The sequence below is a fragment of the Sarcophilus harrisii genome, chromosome 1, assembly GCF_902635505.1.
Source record: "Sarcophilus harrisii chromosome 1, mSarHar1.11, whole genome shotgun sequence".
NCBI lineage: Eukaryota > Metazoa > Chordata > Mammalia > Dasyuromorphia > Dasyuridae > Sarcophilus > Sarcophilus harrisii.
In genome coordinates this window covers 59696062-59710602 of record NC_045426.1, presented here as the reverse complement: position 1 = coordinate 59710602, position 14541 = coordinate 59696062, and the positions used below count along the sequence as shown (strand labels likewise).

The 14541-nt window shown below is 38.3% G+C and overlaps 1 protein-coding gene across 2 annotated transcripts in view; it reads right to left on the bottom strand.

The window, feature by feature from the left end:
* The window catches only part of CNBP (CCHC-type zinc finger nucleic acid binding protein), an 89739-nt gene extending 75358 nt beyond the window's left edge, over positions 1-14381 (bottom strand). Inside the window, exon 1 of one of the 2 annotated variants that reach the window (XM_031956528.1) lies at positions 14249-14381. The gene's annotated coding sequence lies outside the window, so the exon portion shown is untranslated. The remainder of the gene's footprint in view (positions 1-14248) is intronic. The other variant, XM_031956536.1, reaches the window with a different exon arrangement.
* Positions 14382-14541: the final 160 nt, after the last annotated feature.

Below are 14541 nucleotides of genomic sequence, written 5' to 3'. Positions count from 1 at the left end.
AGGAAGTAGAAATAAGTTTTCTATATGTAAAGCAGATTTATTCCTTGCTTCATATGGAATTGTTTTTGAGTCTCAGTTTATAAATCATTTTGTGCTCCCCACAAGGTGATGTCCATGCGATCAGTAATGATAAATGGTTCCTACCTGTGAATCTGATATTGATTTTCAATATTGAATTTATTATCTATCCTTTTAATAGATACTTTAATTAAATACTTTTTAGGATTAAATTAAATTAAATACTTTTAAGAATTAAAAAAAATGATGGAAAAATTTAGCAAAATACAAAAAATTATAAGTAACATTACATTTTTAAACCGAGTTGATTTGCAGCCAGCAATTATGTGCATAGTAGTGACCCCTACTTCTATTAGATTTGGACACATTGGTATGGCATCCAGGTCGAAGATTCTCATGCTAGGATTATATACAAACTCTCCTAGACATCTAAGGCTCTCCACAATCTGGCTCCTAATAATAACAGATGACTTTTTAGATGTGCCTTAAAGACTGCAGTTGGGATATACATGTAATAATAATTGTCGACCTTATGTAGTGCTTTAAAGTTTGCGAAGCATTGGACAAATGTTACTTCATTTGATCCTCAGTGACAGAACTTACACCACTTACATACATGATCCTATCAGAGATGCATAACTTTATAAGGGAAGTCAGCACAAGTATTATTATCCCCATTTCACAAAGCAGCCTGAGGATTCTTATAATATATCAAATATATTAATTGAATATAATAATAATAAATGTATAAATAATGCCTTATTTACAGACACTTAGTAAATGTTAAAGGCAGCATTTAAACCGAGATCTCTTTTACCTCCAAGTCATGCCTCACTCGCTCTCTAGGCCTCATTTCACAGGTGAGGAGACCGAGGCAGGCAGAGGTTACATGAGTCGCCAGCTTTTCCTGACTCCAGGGCTGTGCTCTACCCACTGAGCCACCTAGTGGCCTTGACATTACCTCATCTAACCTCACAGTAACTGGGAGGTAGGGCTGTACAAGAATTATTACTCAAATTGTACACAAGGCGGGCAGCTAGGGGGCGCAGTGGTAGCGCACCAGCCCTCAAGTCAGGAGGACCCGAGTTTAAATCTGGTCTCAGACACTTGACACTTCCTGGCTGTGTGATCCTGAGCAAGTCACTTAACCCCAATTGCCTCAGCAAAAAAAATAAAAATCAAGCAAGGGCCTAATGAGACTTCTGGGGCAGCTAGGTGGCGCAGTGAAAGAGCACCAGCAGGAAATGAGTTCAGAACTGCCTCAGACACTTAAACATTCCTGTGTGACCCAATTGCCCCAGAAAAAAAAATCAGGTTTCCAAAACCTCAGGCAGGTCTCACCTCTGAGGCCCAGAAGGCCACGTCTGGATCCTGGGCCACAAGCCTGAGGAATTAGACCAAAACTAAGGTTCCCTCCAGCTCTAAGAAGCCATAACATCTATAAAGAAAGTGGAATACTGGAGAAAAAACTGATTTTTCTATCTCATTGAAGAAAATAGGAAATGAATTTGGAAGAAAATAAGGGAAAGTAACTTTCTGAAATTCCTAAAGAAATACATGGCTTACACAATTGACTAAAATCATTGACTAAAAGAAATCGCATCTTTGACAGGTCATTTATCAATCAAACATTTATTTTGTGCCACGTAATGTGTTGGGAACTGGGGATATAGGAGTCCCAGCCCTAAGGAAGCTTCTCTTACAAGAAAATCGTAAAGGGCTCACTGTTCACAAACTGCCTTGTGTTAAGACCCGAAGTAAGCCAAATCCCCAAGCCTGCCTGTCAAAGAGAAGAGGGAATAGAGGCCAGTTTAGGTTTCAGGCTTTACAAGATACAACCCTCTGAGTGATCCCGGGTCCTGTGACTGCTGGAATGTTTCAGGGAGCGGGGTGACAACCTGGAGGCACTGAAAGGGTCTCTGCCAGATGGGCAACTTCAGGATCACCTCAGGAAGGTGTGGCCATCTAACCCTGCCCCGTGGCACTGGGCAAGGAGGGACCTGTCATCTACACTCATTCATCAATTCTTGTCCCACAGGTGAAATGAGTTAGCCTGTCGGATGGGTATAGCCAAGCTGCTGTAATCTGAGGTAAGCTGTACATCTGACCACTTTGTAAAATGAGGACTTGATTCTCCAATTGATAAATGGTTAAAGGATAACAACAGACAATTCTCAGATGAAGAAATTGAAAACATTTCTAGTCATATGAAAGAATGTTCCAAATCACTATTGATCAGAGAAATGCAAATTAAGACAACTCTGAGGTACCACTACACACCTGTCAGATTGGCTAGAATGACAGGGAAAGATAATGCGGAATGTTGGAGGGGATGTGGGAAAACTGGGACATTGATGCATTGTTGGCAGAGTTGTGAACGGATCCAACCATTCTGGAGAACAGTTTGGAACTATACTCAAAAAGTTATCAAACTGTGCATACCCTTTGATCCATCAGTGTTACTACTGGGCTTATATCCCAAAGAGATACTAAAGAAGGGAAAGGGACCCACATGTGCCAGAATGTTTGTGGCCGCGCTCTTTATAGTGGCCAGAAACTGGAAACTGAGTGGATGCTCATCAGTGGGGGAATGGCTGAATAAGTTGTGGTATGTGAATGTTATGGAATATTATTGTTTGGTAAGAAATGACCAGCAAGATGATTTCAGAAAGGCCTGGAGAGGCTTACACGAACTGATGCTGAGTGAAATGAGCAGGACCAGGAGATCATTATACACGGCAACAACACAATCATGCGATGATCAGTTCTGATGGACATGGCTTTCTTCAACAATGAGATGATTCAAACCAGTTACAATTGTTCAGTAATGAAGAGAGCCATCTACATCCAGAGAGAGGACTGTGGGAACTGAGTATGGACCACAACATAGCATTCTCACTCCTTCTGATATTGTTTGCTTACATTTTATTCTGCTTCTTTTTCTTGTACAACACAATAATTATATAAATAGGTATGCATATATTGGATTTAACATATATTTCTAAGTTTAATATATACTGGACTACTTGCCATCTAGGGGAAGGCATGGGAGAAAGGGGAGGAAATTGGAACACAGGGTTTTGCAAGGGCTAATATTGAAGAATTGTCCATGCATATATTTTGAAAAATAAAAAACTTTAATAGGAAAAGAAAGAAAGAAAGAAAGAAAATCTGGCAAGGGACTGACTAAGCAAAATCATTCCAAGGGTAAGTATGAGCAGAGGAAGGGGACAACAATTGGAAAAGACCTGTAAAGATTATAATAATAAATTATTTTTTACCATCAAATAAATAAATAAAATAAAATGAGGGCTTAGCTTGGGCCCAAGGTTCCCACAATTCTAATTCTCAAGATCATCCTTATTTCTGGTAAATCTCTAAGGAGTGAAAAGCTGCAAAGGGTTAGTTGAGGCCTCCTATAAGGTAATTTACAAAGTTGATATAGATGAAAAAGATGAGAAAATCATAGTCTTGAATGAATCAACTGTTAAGGGGCAGGTCAATTCTTCTAAAGCCTCCACAGCTGTGGATCATAACATCTGAAGGAGTTGCAGGGCAGCCTTTGCTGACACAGGTGTCGCAGACTGGGAATGAGATAAATTGGAGGCAGAGGGAAGAGGAGAGAGGTCATGAAACAGCAATGGCCTCTCAGTCTCCTTGTATCATCCTCTTACAAGAGAAGATCCATTCTGCAGGTCTGGATTGGCTCCCGTGACACAACAATCAACTTCCCAGCCAAAATAGGGATCCTGTCTAAAACATCCAGGTAAGGCAAGAAACCCCCATGCTATACCTGAATGTAAAAGGTGATTCCCATTCATTTTTTAAACTACACCATACTGTACACTGACTTAGGATTCCAGAGACACTTAACCATGGCTGACTGTCATTAATTAGCTATGTGGTTTTGGGAACAAAGTTTCTTAATACAAAGGGAAGGTTACTTTTTGCTGAAATGATCCGAGAAAGTCAATGGAGAAGAGGGGCTTGAGATGACTTTTGGAGACTTGAAAAAGGAATTCTAGGTAAGCAAGAATTTGAACAGGAAAAATGAATAAAGAGGTAAAGCTTGGGACATGAAGACTTGGATGGATAAGATATTTTGCCCTAGAATCAACTGATGCTACTTTAGACTAAGGGGGAATCTCATCCAAAAAGAGGTATATGTGGGCTGAATAAAAATATACATCCCTTTCTCCCTCATAATTTTCCCATGGAGAGACATTCACAAATGTGCAAAGGCAGTCCAAAGTATTTGAAAATTCTGATAGCAATTTGGGTGGTCTGTTGTTCTTGTCCAGTCATGTAGCCACGTCTGACTATTTGTGAGTCCATGGACCTTTGCAGAGCATACAGTTCATGGAAAAGACTGCAGTGGAAAAGGCAAAGAGAATCGCCTTTTACATTCAGGTGTTTCATGAGGGCTTCTTGACTGTTCTGGATGTTTTAGGTGCAGAAAGGTCAAAAGGCCACAGAAGGGTTAAAACCATCCAAGAAATAACCAAATAAACTTCTGAGAGTTGAGCAGTAGGACTGGTTTTCTGAGTGGGATGACTGACCTTAACAATGCACATGTAGTTTATGCTTTGAATATATGCTATTCATATGTGTGAACCACTGCTGCACATCTTATATGTTTTACATATATATATTATATACTTTATATATTTTTGTTTTCTGGTTTATGTACTAATGATATGCATTATACTGATGGATTATGGTGCTTTGTATGCTTACTGACTGTACCATTTTGCTGTTTCATATTCACATCCTATATATCAGGCATATTCCTGGGCCTTTGTTAGGAATACTTGTAATATATCCTACACATAATTTAGGTATCTAGTCACAAATATAGTGATAATTTGCATTATGCTATGCTTACTTGCAATGTTAATGGGGCTATGTACAATAGAATAGTTGGTTACCAGGAATGTCATAACTTGTTGTTCAAGTATATCTTGTAAAACTTTGTGGGACTATAAAATCTTTTGCTGAAAGGTAGGGATGTAACAAATTCCCAGTTAGGAAGAGCCTTTCTTTGAATTTTTTGATTTCTGACTAGAAACTGAAGAGGGGACCCTGGAACTCTGAAAATCCTTGAAGGAGAAATCACCTTCAACTCTGCCTCAATAAGGGACCCTGTCCCAAGTCCTTTTTCCCTTAAATGAATTTAAGTTTTGACTGCTTGAGGGGGGGAATGAAGAGGGGACCCTGAAACTCTGAAAATCCTTAAAGGAGAAAATCTCCTTCAACTCTGCCTCAGTGAGGGACCCCCCACCCCATGGACAAACAGTTTCATCTTTGTTATCTGGGTGGGGTCGGCTCAGTCCTGAAACTCATTGAATTCAATTCAAATTCTAGCCCTAGCTGAAACCCAATGAGGAGCCAACCCCAACTTGGAGCCAACTCCATCCAAGGGCCCCCTTTAGCTAAATCTCTCATTATAAACAGCCAAACTAAAATCCTCTCTTTGTAGAGGTTCCAAACATGCCACGCCATGCTATGGGTGGCACACCAAGGGCCCCTGCCCACTGGAATACTGTTTCCAGTGCTATCCTCTCTTTACCCTCACCTATTTCCTAACTAGACTTACTTCCAATCCCCATAATAAATCTTTTTTTATCAATCTAGGTTTTTGGGTCTGTAAATTCCTTTACAGAGAACTTCTTGCACTGCCAGAAGGGAGTCCCCAAAACTCACTACCCTTGTGCCGAATCCTCTGGGGTTGCAGGGAAGTCAAACCCCTCCATTTGATTCCCTGAACCCCAAACCTGCCACTAGACATCATTTAACTTCCTGACCACCAGAAACCCTAATTTCATTTGGGTTCCCCAAATCTAAACCTCATCAAAACCACTGTACAAAGAGCTGAGAATCATCTAGTACTAAACAGTGATGAAATGTGGTTAAATGTCAGGGGAAATAGAGTTCTTTAAGAGAGAATGGACCATGCAGCTAGCTGTGGGATTGCCAGACACAGGGGAACTGGACTGATACCAAGAAACAATCACACCAGATTGTCCACCACAGAAAGGAAGGCCACTTGGCCGGTAGAAGATCCTTATCTTGAGCTTCTAGGATTGGAGACTATGGCCATCTGGGTCTCTGGGAAGTCAAATGAGATTATTTAAACATTTGAAGAGAAGTTCTCTTCGAATGTGCCTACACTGGGATTTTATAAAGCCCAGGATTGAGAAGTTCAAGAGTTCATTTGGTCAAGGATTCACTTAATTTAAAAATCTGACAGTAACTTTCCACCTGTCCCTTTTCATCTATTTATTGATGACATTATTGATCACATATATGACACTGAGAGGAAGAATAAATAATAATGTGCTTTTGCTAGTGGCTCCTAGGAATGTTGGTACTCTAGGGTTTTTAGAGACAGCTTTGTGACAGTAGGTAGCCTGGAGTTGGAAAAATTCATCTTTCTGAGTTCATATCTCACTTCAGATACTTACTGTGTAATCCTGGGAAAGTCATTTCACCCTATTTACCTCCATCTCCTTCTTGATAAAAGAGGCTGGAGAAAGAAATGTCAAATCACTCCAGTATGTTTGTCAAGACAATCTAAAATTGGTCACAAAGAATCAAGCACAACTCAACAACAAATACAAAGGTTTACTACCTTTCTATATTTTGTAGTAAACGTACCTAAACTATTCTTTGAATGTGTTTTTCTTTTGGGTCATGCATTAGGGATTGAAGCAATCATTTTTTCCTCCTGAGGCGATTGGGGTTAAGTGACTTGCCCAGGGTCACACAGCTAGGAAATGTTAAGGATTTGAGGTCAAATTTGAACTTAGGTCCTCCTGACTTCAGGGCCTATGCTCTATCCACTGTGCCATCTAGCTGCCCTGAAGCAATCATCTTAATGGGGAAATAAGACATGAACAATATACCAAAACTAAGGTATATTTTCATAAAACCAGATTTCATGTGGCATAACAAGCCAAAATTGTGACACATTCAAGAAATACTTCATGTGAATGATTCTTTTCTATTTTTAAAACCTGAGGGAGAGCCTAGAAAAACCTGGGTCAAGGTTAGGGGGTCAGAAGTTGGCTATAGATAGTAACCTCAACAACTTTGGTCAGCTGGTGAAAACCATACTGCCAATGGGAGATCCCTTTAGTGGGGAGAAGATGGAAGAAAAGAACAAAGGAAACAAACATTTATTAAATGGCTACTTTTGTGTAGAACTTTTTTTTTTGACACATTTTACAATATTTATTTTTTTTTACAAATTTTATCCTATTTGATCCTCACAACCACCTTAAGAAACAGATGCTATTATTATCCTTATTTTAAATATGAGAAAACTGAGGCAGACAATAGTTAAATGGCTTGTGCAGGATCACAGAGCTAGTAGGTGTCTTGAGTTTACGAGTCCAAGGGACTTGTGATTTTATTGTAATAGGGAGCTTCCTTCTGCTAAGGAGAGCATTTTTCTCTAACAGTCTTAGAGAGTTGCCTTTAGTGATGGGGATTAAATTTGTCACTTGAGGAAATTTTCATCCCTATTGTTTTAGGTAGGATGTGTATCATCATTTCTACACCAAGATTCTAGTCTATTGTGATGGAAAATGCCATCCACTTCCAGAGAGAGAAATGTGGAGACTGAATAAGGATCAGAGCATAGTATTTTCACCTTATTGTTGTTTGTTTGCTTAATTTTCTTCCTGTGTTTTTTCCTTTTTGATCTGATTTTTCTTGAGCAGCATGACAAATAGGGAAATATGTTTAGAAAAACTGCACATGTTTAACCTATATCGGACAGTTTGCTATTTTGGGTAGGGGCAAGGGAGGGAGAAAGGGAGAAAAATTTGGAACACAAGGTTTTGCAAAGATGAATTTTGAAAACTATCTTTACATGTATCAGGAAAAATAAAATGCTATTGTTTTTTTTGTTTTTTTTTTTTTTAAGCTGGGAGGAAATTGTTTTTTTGTTTTTTGTTTTTTTTTATTTAATAGCCTTTTATTTACAGGATATATACATAGGTAACTTTACAGCATTAACAATTGCCAAACCTCTTGTTCCAATTTTTCACCTCTTACCCCCCCCACCCCCTCCCCTAAATGTCAGGATGACCAGTAGATGTTAAAATATATTAAAATATAACTTAGATACACAATAAGTATACATGACCAAAACATTATTTTGCTGTACAAAAAGAATCAGACTCTGAATTATTGTACAATTAGTGTGAAGGAAATCAAAAATGCAGGTGTGCATAAATATAGGGATTGGGAATTCAATGTAATGGTTTTTAGTCATCTCCCAGAGTTCTTTTTCTGGGCATAGCTAGTTCAGTTCATTACTGCTCCATTAGAAATGATTTGGTTGATCTCGTTGCTGAGGATGGCCTGGTCCATCAGAACTGGTCATCATATAGTATTGTTGTTGAAGTATATAATGATCTCCTGGTCCTGCTCATTTCACTCAGCATCAGTTCGTGTAAGTCTCTCCAGGCCTTTCTGAAATCATCCTGTTGGTCATTTCTTACAGAACAGTAATATTCCATAATTTTCATATACCACAATTTATTCAGCCATTCTCCAACTGATGGACATCCATTTAGTTTCCAGTTTCTAGCCACTACAAAAAGGGCTGCCACAAACATTCGTGCACATACAGGTCCTTTCCCTTCTTTATAATCTCTTTTGGGATATAATCCAGTAGTAACACTGCTGGATCAAAGGATATGCACAGTTTGATAACTTTTGAGCATAGATCCAAACTACTCTTCCAAAATGGTTGGATTCGCTTCACAACTCCACCAACAATGAATCAATGTCCCAGTTTTCCCACATCCCCTCCAACAATCATCATTATTTTTCCTGTCATCTTAGCCAATCTGACAGGTGTGTAGTGAGTATCTTAAAGTTGTCTTAATTTGCATTTCTCTGATTAATAATGACTTGGAGCATCTTTTCATATGACTAGAAATAGTTTCAATTTCTTCATCTGAGAATTGTCTGTTCATATCCTTTGACCAATTTTTCAATTGGAGAATGGCTTGATTTTTTATAAATTAGAGTTAATTCTCTATATATTTTGGAAATGAGGCCTTTATCAGAACCTTTGACTGTAAAAATATTTTCCCAGTTTATTGCTTCCCTTCTAATCTTGTCTGCATTAGTTTTGTTTGTACAAAAACTTTTCAGTTTGGTATAATCGAAATTTTCTATTTTGTGATCAGTAATGATCTCTAGTTCTGCTTTGGTCATAAAGACCTTCCCCTTCCACAGGTCTGAGAGGTAAACTATCCTATGTTCCTCTAATTTATTAATAATTTCATTCTTTATGCCTAGGTCATGAACCCATTTTGACCTTATCTTGGTGTATGGTGTTAAGTATGGATCAATGCCTAGTTTCTGCCATATTAGTTTCCAATTTTCCCAGCAATTTTTATCAAACAGTAAGTTCTTATCCCAAAAGCTGGGATCTTTGGGTTTGTCAAAGACTAGGTTGCTATATTTGTTGACTGTTTTATCCCTTGAACCTAATCTATTCCACTGATCAACTAATCTATTCTTAGCCAATACCAAATAGTTTTGGTAACTGCTGCTCTATTATATAATTTTAGATCTGGTACAGCTAAGCCACCATCATTTGATTTTTTTTTCATTAATTCCCTTGAAATTCTTGACCTTTTGTTTTTCCATATGAACTTTGTTGTTATTTTTTCTAGGTCATTAAAATAGTAATAAAATGCTATTGTTAAAAAACGGGGCAAAACAAGGCAAAGGCAAACAACGTGTCTCATGTCAGAATAAGAGCTCCTTGACCAGGGACTGTATTGTTTTTCTGTTTATATGCCCAGCATTAATACAGAACTTAGTTAATATTCATTCGTTTGTTTTAGAAAAAAAAAGAGATGATCTGGTCTAATTTCCTTGTTTTATTGATGAGGAAGTGGAAGAGAAAGATTTATTTAAACTCACAGAAGAAATATATGAATTGGGAATAGAACCTGTGTGGGATAGGGCTGTTTCTCTTCTATACCCTACCTCCCAGGATGGAGCATGTTTGTTTATTCCTTGGTATAAAAGAAAAAGTATTGGTCTTTAATTCAGAAGAGTGGGGTCTGAATCCTTGTTGTTTACTGTACGATCTTGGGCAAGTGACCTAACAAATAAGATATTTGTAAAGTACTTAGCATAGTACCTCATATAAAGTGGACACTAAATAAATATGGGTTGTTATTGGGTTTTATTGTTGTTGTTTTTTTGCTGAAGCAAAGGGTTAAGTGGCTTGCCCAGGGTCACACAGCCAGGAAGTGCTAAGCATCTGAGACCACATTTGAACTCAGGTCCTCCTGACTTCAGGGCTAGTGCTCTATCCACTGTACCACCTAGCTACCCCAATGTGGGTTTTTTTAACCTTCATGCTTCTTGGCCTCGGTTTCCTGTCTATAAAAACAGAAGGTTGTATCTCTCAAGTCCCTGCTTACTCTCCATTTCTGATCTTCCTACTGTGATTCATGGTTTTCTGGTCCAAAACACAACAGATATCTGAGTGATGGAGCAGATACACACAGGAATATGGCTGGTCTGTGGCTTCCTTTGATTCTGTCCTAAAAGCTCTGTTGGGAGAGAGCAGGGCTCTAGTGACAGGTGATGCATCTGCTGTCTCTGTTGGCTCATCGTAAGAATGTTGGCCACAGGAGGATGACTATTTTTGGCCATGTCAGGTCATGAATATCATCTCACTTAGGAAGGCAGTGCCCATCAGTGCTAAGGAAGCATGAATGTTTTAAAGTACAAGTTCAATTTAACATTTTTTCATTCACTGTCTTTACACTGCCTCTAAATGTTTCTTTCACAATACATCTAAGTCTTGTCTCCTCAAAAAGACTGCGGCTTACTTGAGGGCAAAAGATAAATATCACAGACTTTGAATATGTCATGGAGTCTTTGCATAGAGTTAACACTCAATAGTAATATTATAATAATATTTGTATACATGCTTCGATGTACAAAGCATTTTTCTCACCCTTATGGAAAAGATTTTTTAAAATCTCAGCTCCCATGAGGCTACTTATCATGTCTTTGTTGCTAACTCACAAAGCTAAATATCCAGAACCTTCCTCTCCTCTGAACTCCAGATCTGCTTCACTAATAGTCTCTTGGACTTCTAGAATTAGAAGTCTTGGAGATAGTTTAACTCAACATATTCAAAAATATAGCTCACAAATGAGCAGACCGGGATCTTTCATTCCAGCTACTTAAGTGATGTGGCCATCTCCGCAGAAGAACAAAATTTAAAAGACAAAACTGAAACTTCTCCGAAAGAACTTGGGAATGTAAACCTTAATTGTTCCCGTCCTTTTTTTTTCCCTCTTTTATTTCCTTCACAATAATTTTACAATATTTCAGTCTGTTCTTTTTTTACAACAAAACAATTTGGACATATATACTTATTTGTATTTAATTTATACTTTAATATATTTAACATTATTGGTCATTGCCATCTGGGGAGGGGTGGGGGGAAGGAGGGAAAAATTAGAACAAAAGGTTGGCTTTCAATGCTGTAAAATTATCCAGCATATATCTTGTAAATAAAAAGCTATTAAAAATTTTTAAAAAGAAAAATATAACTCACATTCTTTCTTCTGTTTTTAAAATTCCTCTCCAAATTTGGAACTATGCTCAAAGTTATCAAACTGTGCATACCCTTTGATCCAGCAGTGTTACTACTGGGCTTATATCCCAAAAGAGATTTAAAAAAAGGAAAGGGACCTGTATGTCCGAATGTTTGTAGCCCTTTTTGTGGGCTAGAAACTGGAAACTGAATGGATGTCCTCAGTTGGAGAATGGCTGAATAAATTGTGGTATATAAAATTATGGAATATTACTTTCTGTAAGAAATGACCAACAGGATGATTTCAGAAAGGCCTGGGAGACTTACGAACGTCAAAGTGAAATGGCAGGACCAGGGAATCATTATATCTTCAAACAATTAGATGATGACCATTTCTGATGGATCAGGCCATCCTCAACCGAGATCAACCAAATATTTCTAATGGAGCAGTAATAACTGAACCAGCTATCCCCAGAAAAGAACTCTGGGAGATGACTAAAACCATTACATTAATTAATCCTATATTTATGCCCACCTGCATTTTGATTTCCTTCAAAACTAATTGTACAATATTTCAATCATTCTTTTGTACAGCAAAATAACGTTTTGGTCGGTATATTTTTGTATCTAATTTATATTTTAATATATTTAAATCTATGGTCATCCTGCCATCTAGGGGAAATTGGGGGTAAGGTGAAAAATTGGAACAAGAGGTTTGGCAATTTTAATGCTGTAAAGTTACCCATGTATATATCCTGTAAATAAAAGGCTATTAAATTAAAAAAAAAAAAAAAAAAAAAAATTCCCTCTCCCTGTCCAGGATACCACTATCCTGCCTGGCTCTCAGGTTCATAATCGAAGTACTTTCATTAACTCTTTCATCTCCTTCACCCCACTTTTCAACCAATTGCCAAATATTGATGTCTACTTTCACAACTTCTATCTCAAACAACTCTTTCTCTCCACTCACAGAGGCAACACACTCCAGACTTTCTAACTGTCTCTCTGATTCCTCTTTCTCCAATTGCAAACCACATAGCTGCCAAAGCCATTTTCCTTAAATACAAATCTGACTATATCACACCTACTGAAAAAACCCCACTGGCTTCCTACCGCCTCTAGGATCAAATGATCAAACATAAACTCCTCCGTGTGGCTTTTAAAGTCCTTCCCAGTCCCTTTTTCCACTTTTGGTTATTTCCTTAAATCTTGGTGGTTAAATCTTCTTTCCCCCTTTTCCCTATCCTTTTCGTCCCCTGGAATGTACTGCTTCTCTACCTTCATCTTACAGAATTTCACTCTTCCTTCAAGATTATGGAGATAGTTCTCTCTCTCTCTGTCTCTGTCTCTCTCTCTCTTCTCTCTCTCTCCTCTCTCTCTCTCTTTCTCTCTCTCTGTCTCTTTCTCTCTCTCTCTCTTTCTCTCTCTCTGTCTCTTTCTCTCTTCTTTTCTCTCTCTCTCTTCTCTCTCTCTCTCTCTCTTTTCTCTCTCTCTTTTCTCTCTCTCTCTTTCTCTCTCTCTCTTCTCTCTTCTTTCTCTCTCTCTTTCTCTCCTCTTCTCTCTCTCTCTTTCTCTCTCTCTCTTTCTCTCTCTCTCTTCTCTTTTTTTTTTTTTTTTTTTTTTTTTTTTTTTTTTTTTTTTTTTTCTTTTTTTTTTCTCTTTTTTTTTTCTTTTTTTTTTTTTTTTTTTTTTTTTTTTTTTTTTTTTTTTTTTTTTTTTTTTTTTTTTTTCTTTTTTTTTTTTTTTTTTTTTTTTTTTTTTTTTTTTTTTTTTTTTTTTTTTTTTTTTTTTTTTTTTTTTCTTTTTTTTTTTTTTTTTTTTTTTTTTTTTTTTTTTTTTTTTTTTTTTTTTTTTTTTTTTTTTTTTTTTTTTTTTTTTTTTTTTTTTTTTTTTTTTTTTTTTTTTTTTTTTTTTTTTTCTCCTCTCTTTTTTTTTGTTCTTTTCTTTTTTCTCTGTTTTCCCTTTCTTTGTTTTTTCCCTTTATGATTCATAAAAATTGTAAATTTTTAAGTTATACACATTACAACCCCAAAAAAAAATAATAAAAAAAAGCATAATCCGGGGGAAGTCCCTTGGCCCAGTCTTTTCCTGATTCCCCTTAGTCCCTCCCTAATAATTCTTTTCATTTCATCCCATATACCCCAAAGACTGTCTCCTCAAAAAACATAATCACAGGGTGGGCATTATTTCCCTTTATTTTTTCCCCGGGGGGGCCCCCGAAAAAGAACTTTCATAAAATGGGTTTGGTTAGGCAGTCTTTCCCTGCCCGGCCCTTTCCCCAGAGGAGAAAAGTCTCAAACCAAATTTTCATAAGGTGGGTTCCAATTCAACTTTGCTCCTTCTAGTTTTGTGGCCTCCGGAAAGTCACAACTTCCGTTTTTTCTTTAGGGAGGGAAGGAGAAAGGAGGGAGGAAGGATAAAGGGAGGAGGGAGGTAAAGGAGGAAGGGGAAGGGAGGAGGGAGGCCAAAGGAGGGCCGGGGAGGAGGGCGGGAGGAGGAGCCAAAGGAGGGGGAGAGGAAGGGAGGAGCAGTCATAATGACCGTTACTTTGCCTTCAAACTCCTAAACCCAAGACCCCACGACCGAGGGGGCGTATGTCAATTGAGGGAAGTACTCCTAAGTGCAAGCCAAGAGTCCTACCTTGGCAGGTGGGCCCGCGGATGCAGGGAAGCCACGCTCCGCCCCGGATGGGACGGGGTTAATCGAGGGAGCCCTGAACCTGGTCAGTTACCGCTTCCAACTTGGAGGCCTCCAGGCCAGAGTGTGCGCAGGCGCGTGCAGAGCGCTCGGGGCTCGCCGGTCTCACTTCGGGCAAAACGGGTTAAGCGAGGGAGCCCTCTAGTGGTGGATTGGAGCTCCTCCTCCTCCTCCTCCTCCTCCTCCAGCTGTCGGGTCAGAATTGCGCGCAGGCGCATTCAGAGCGCGCCGACGCG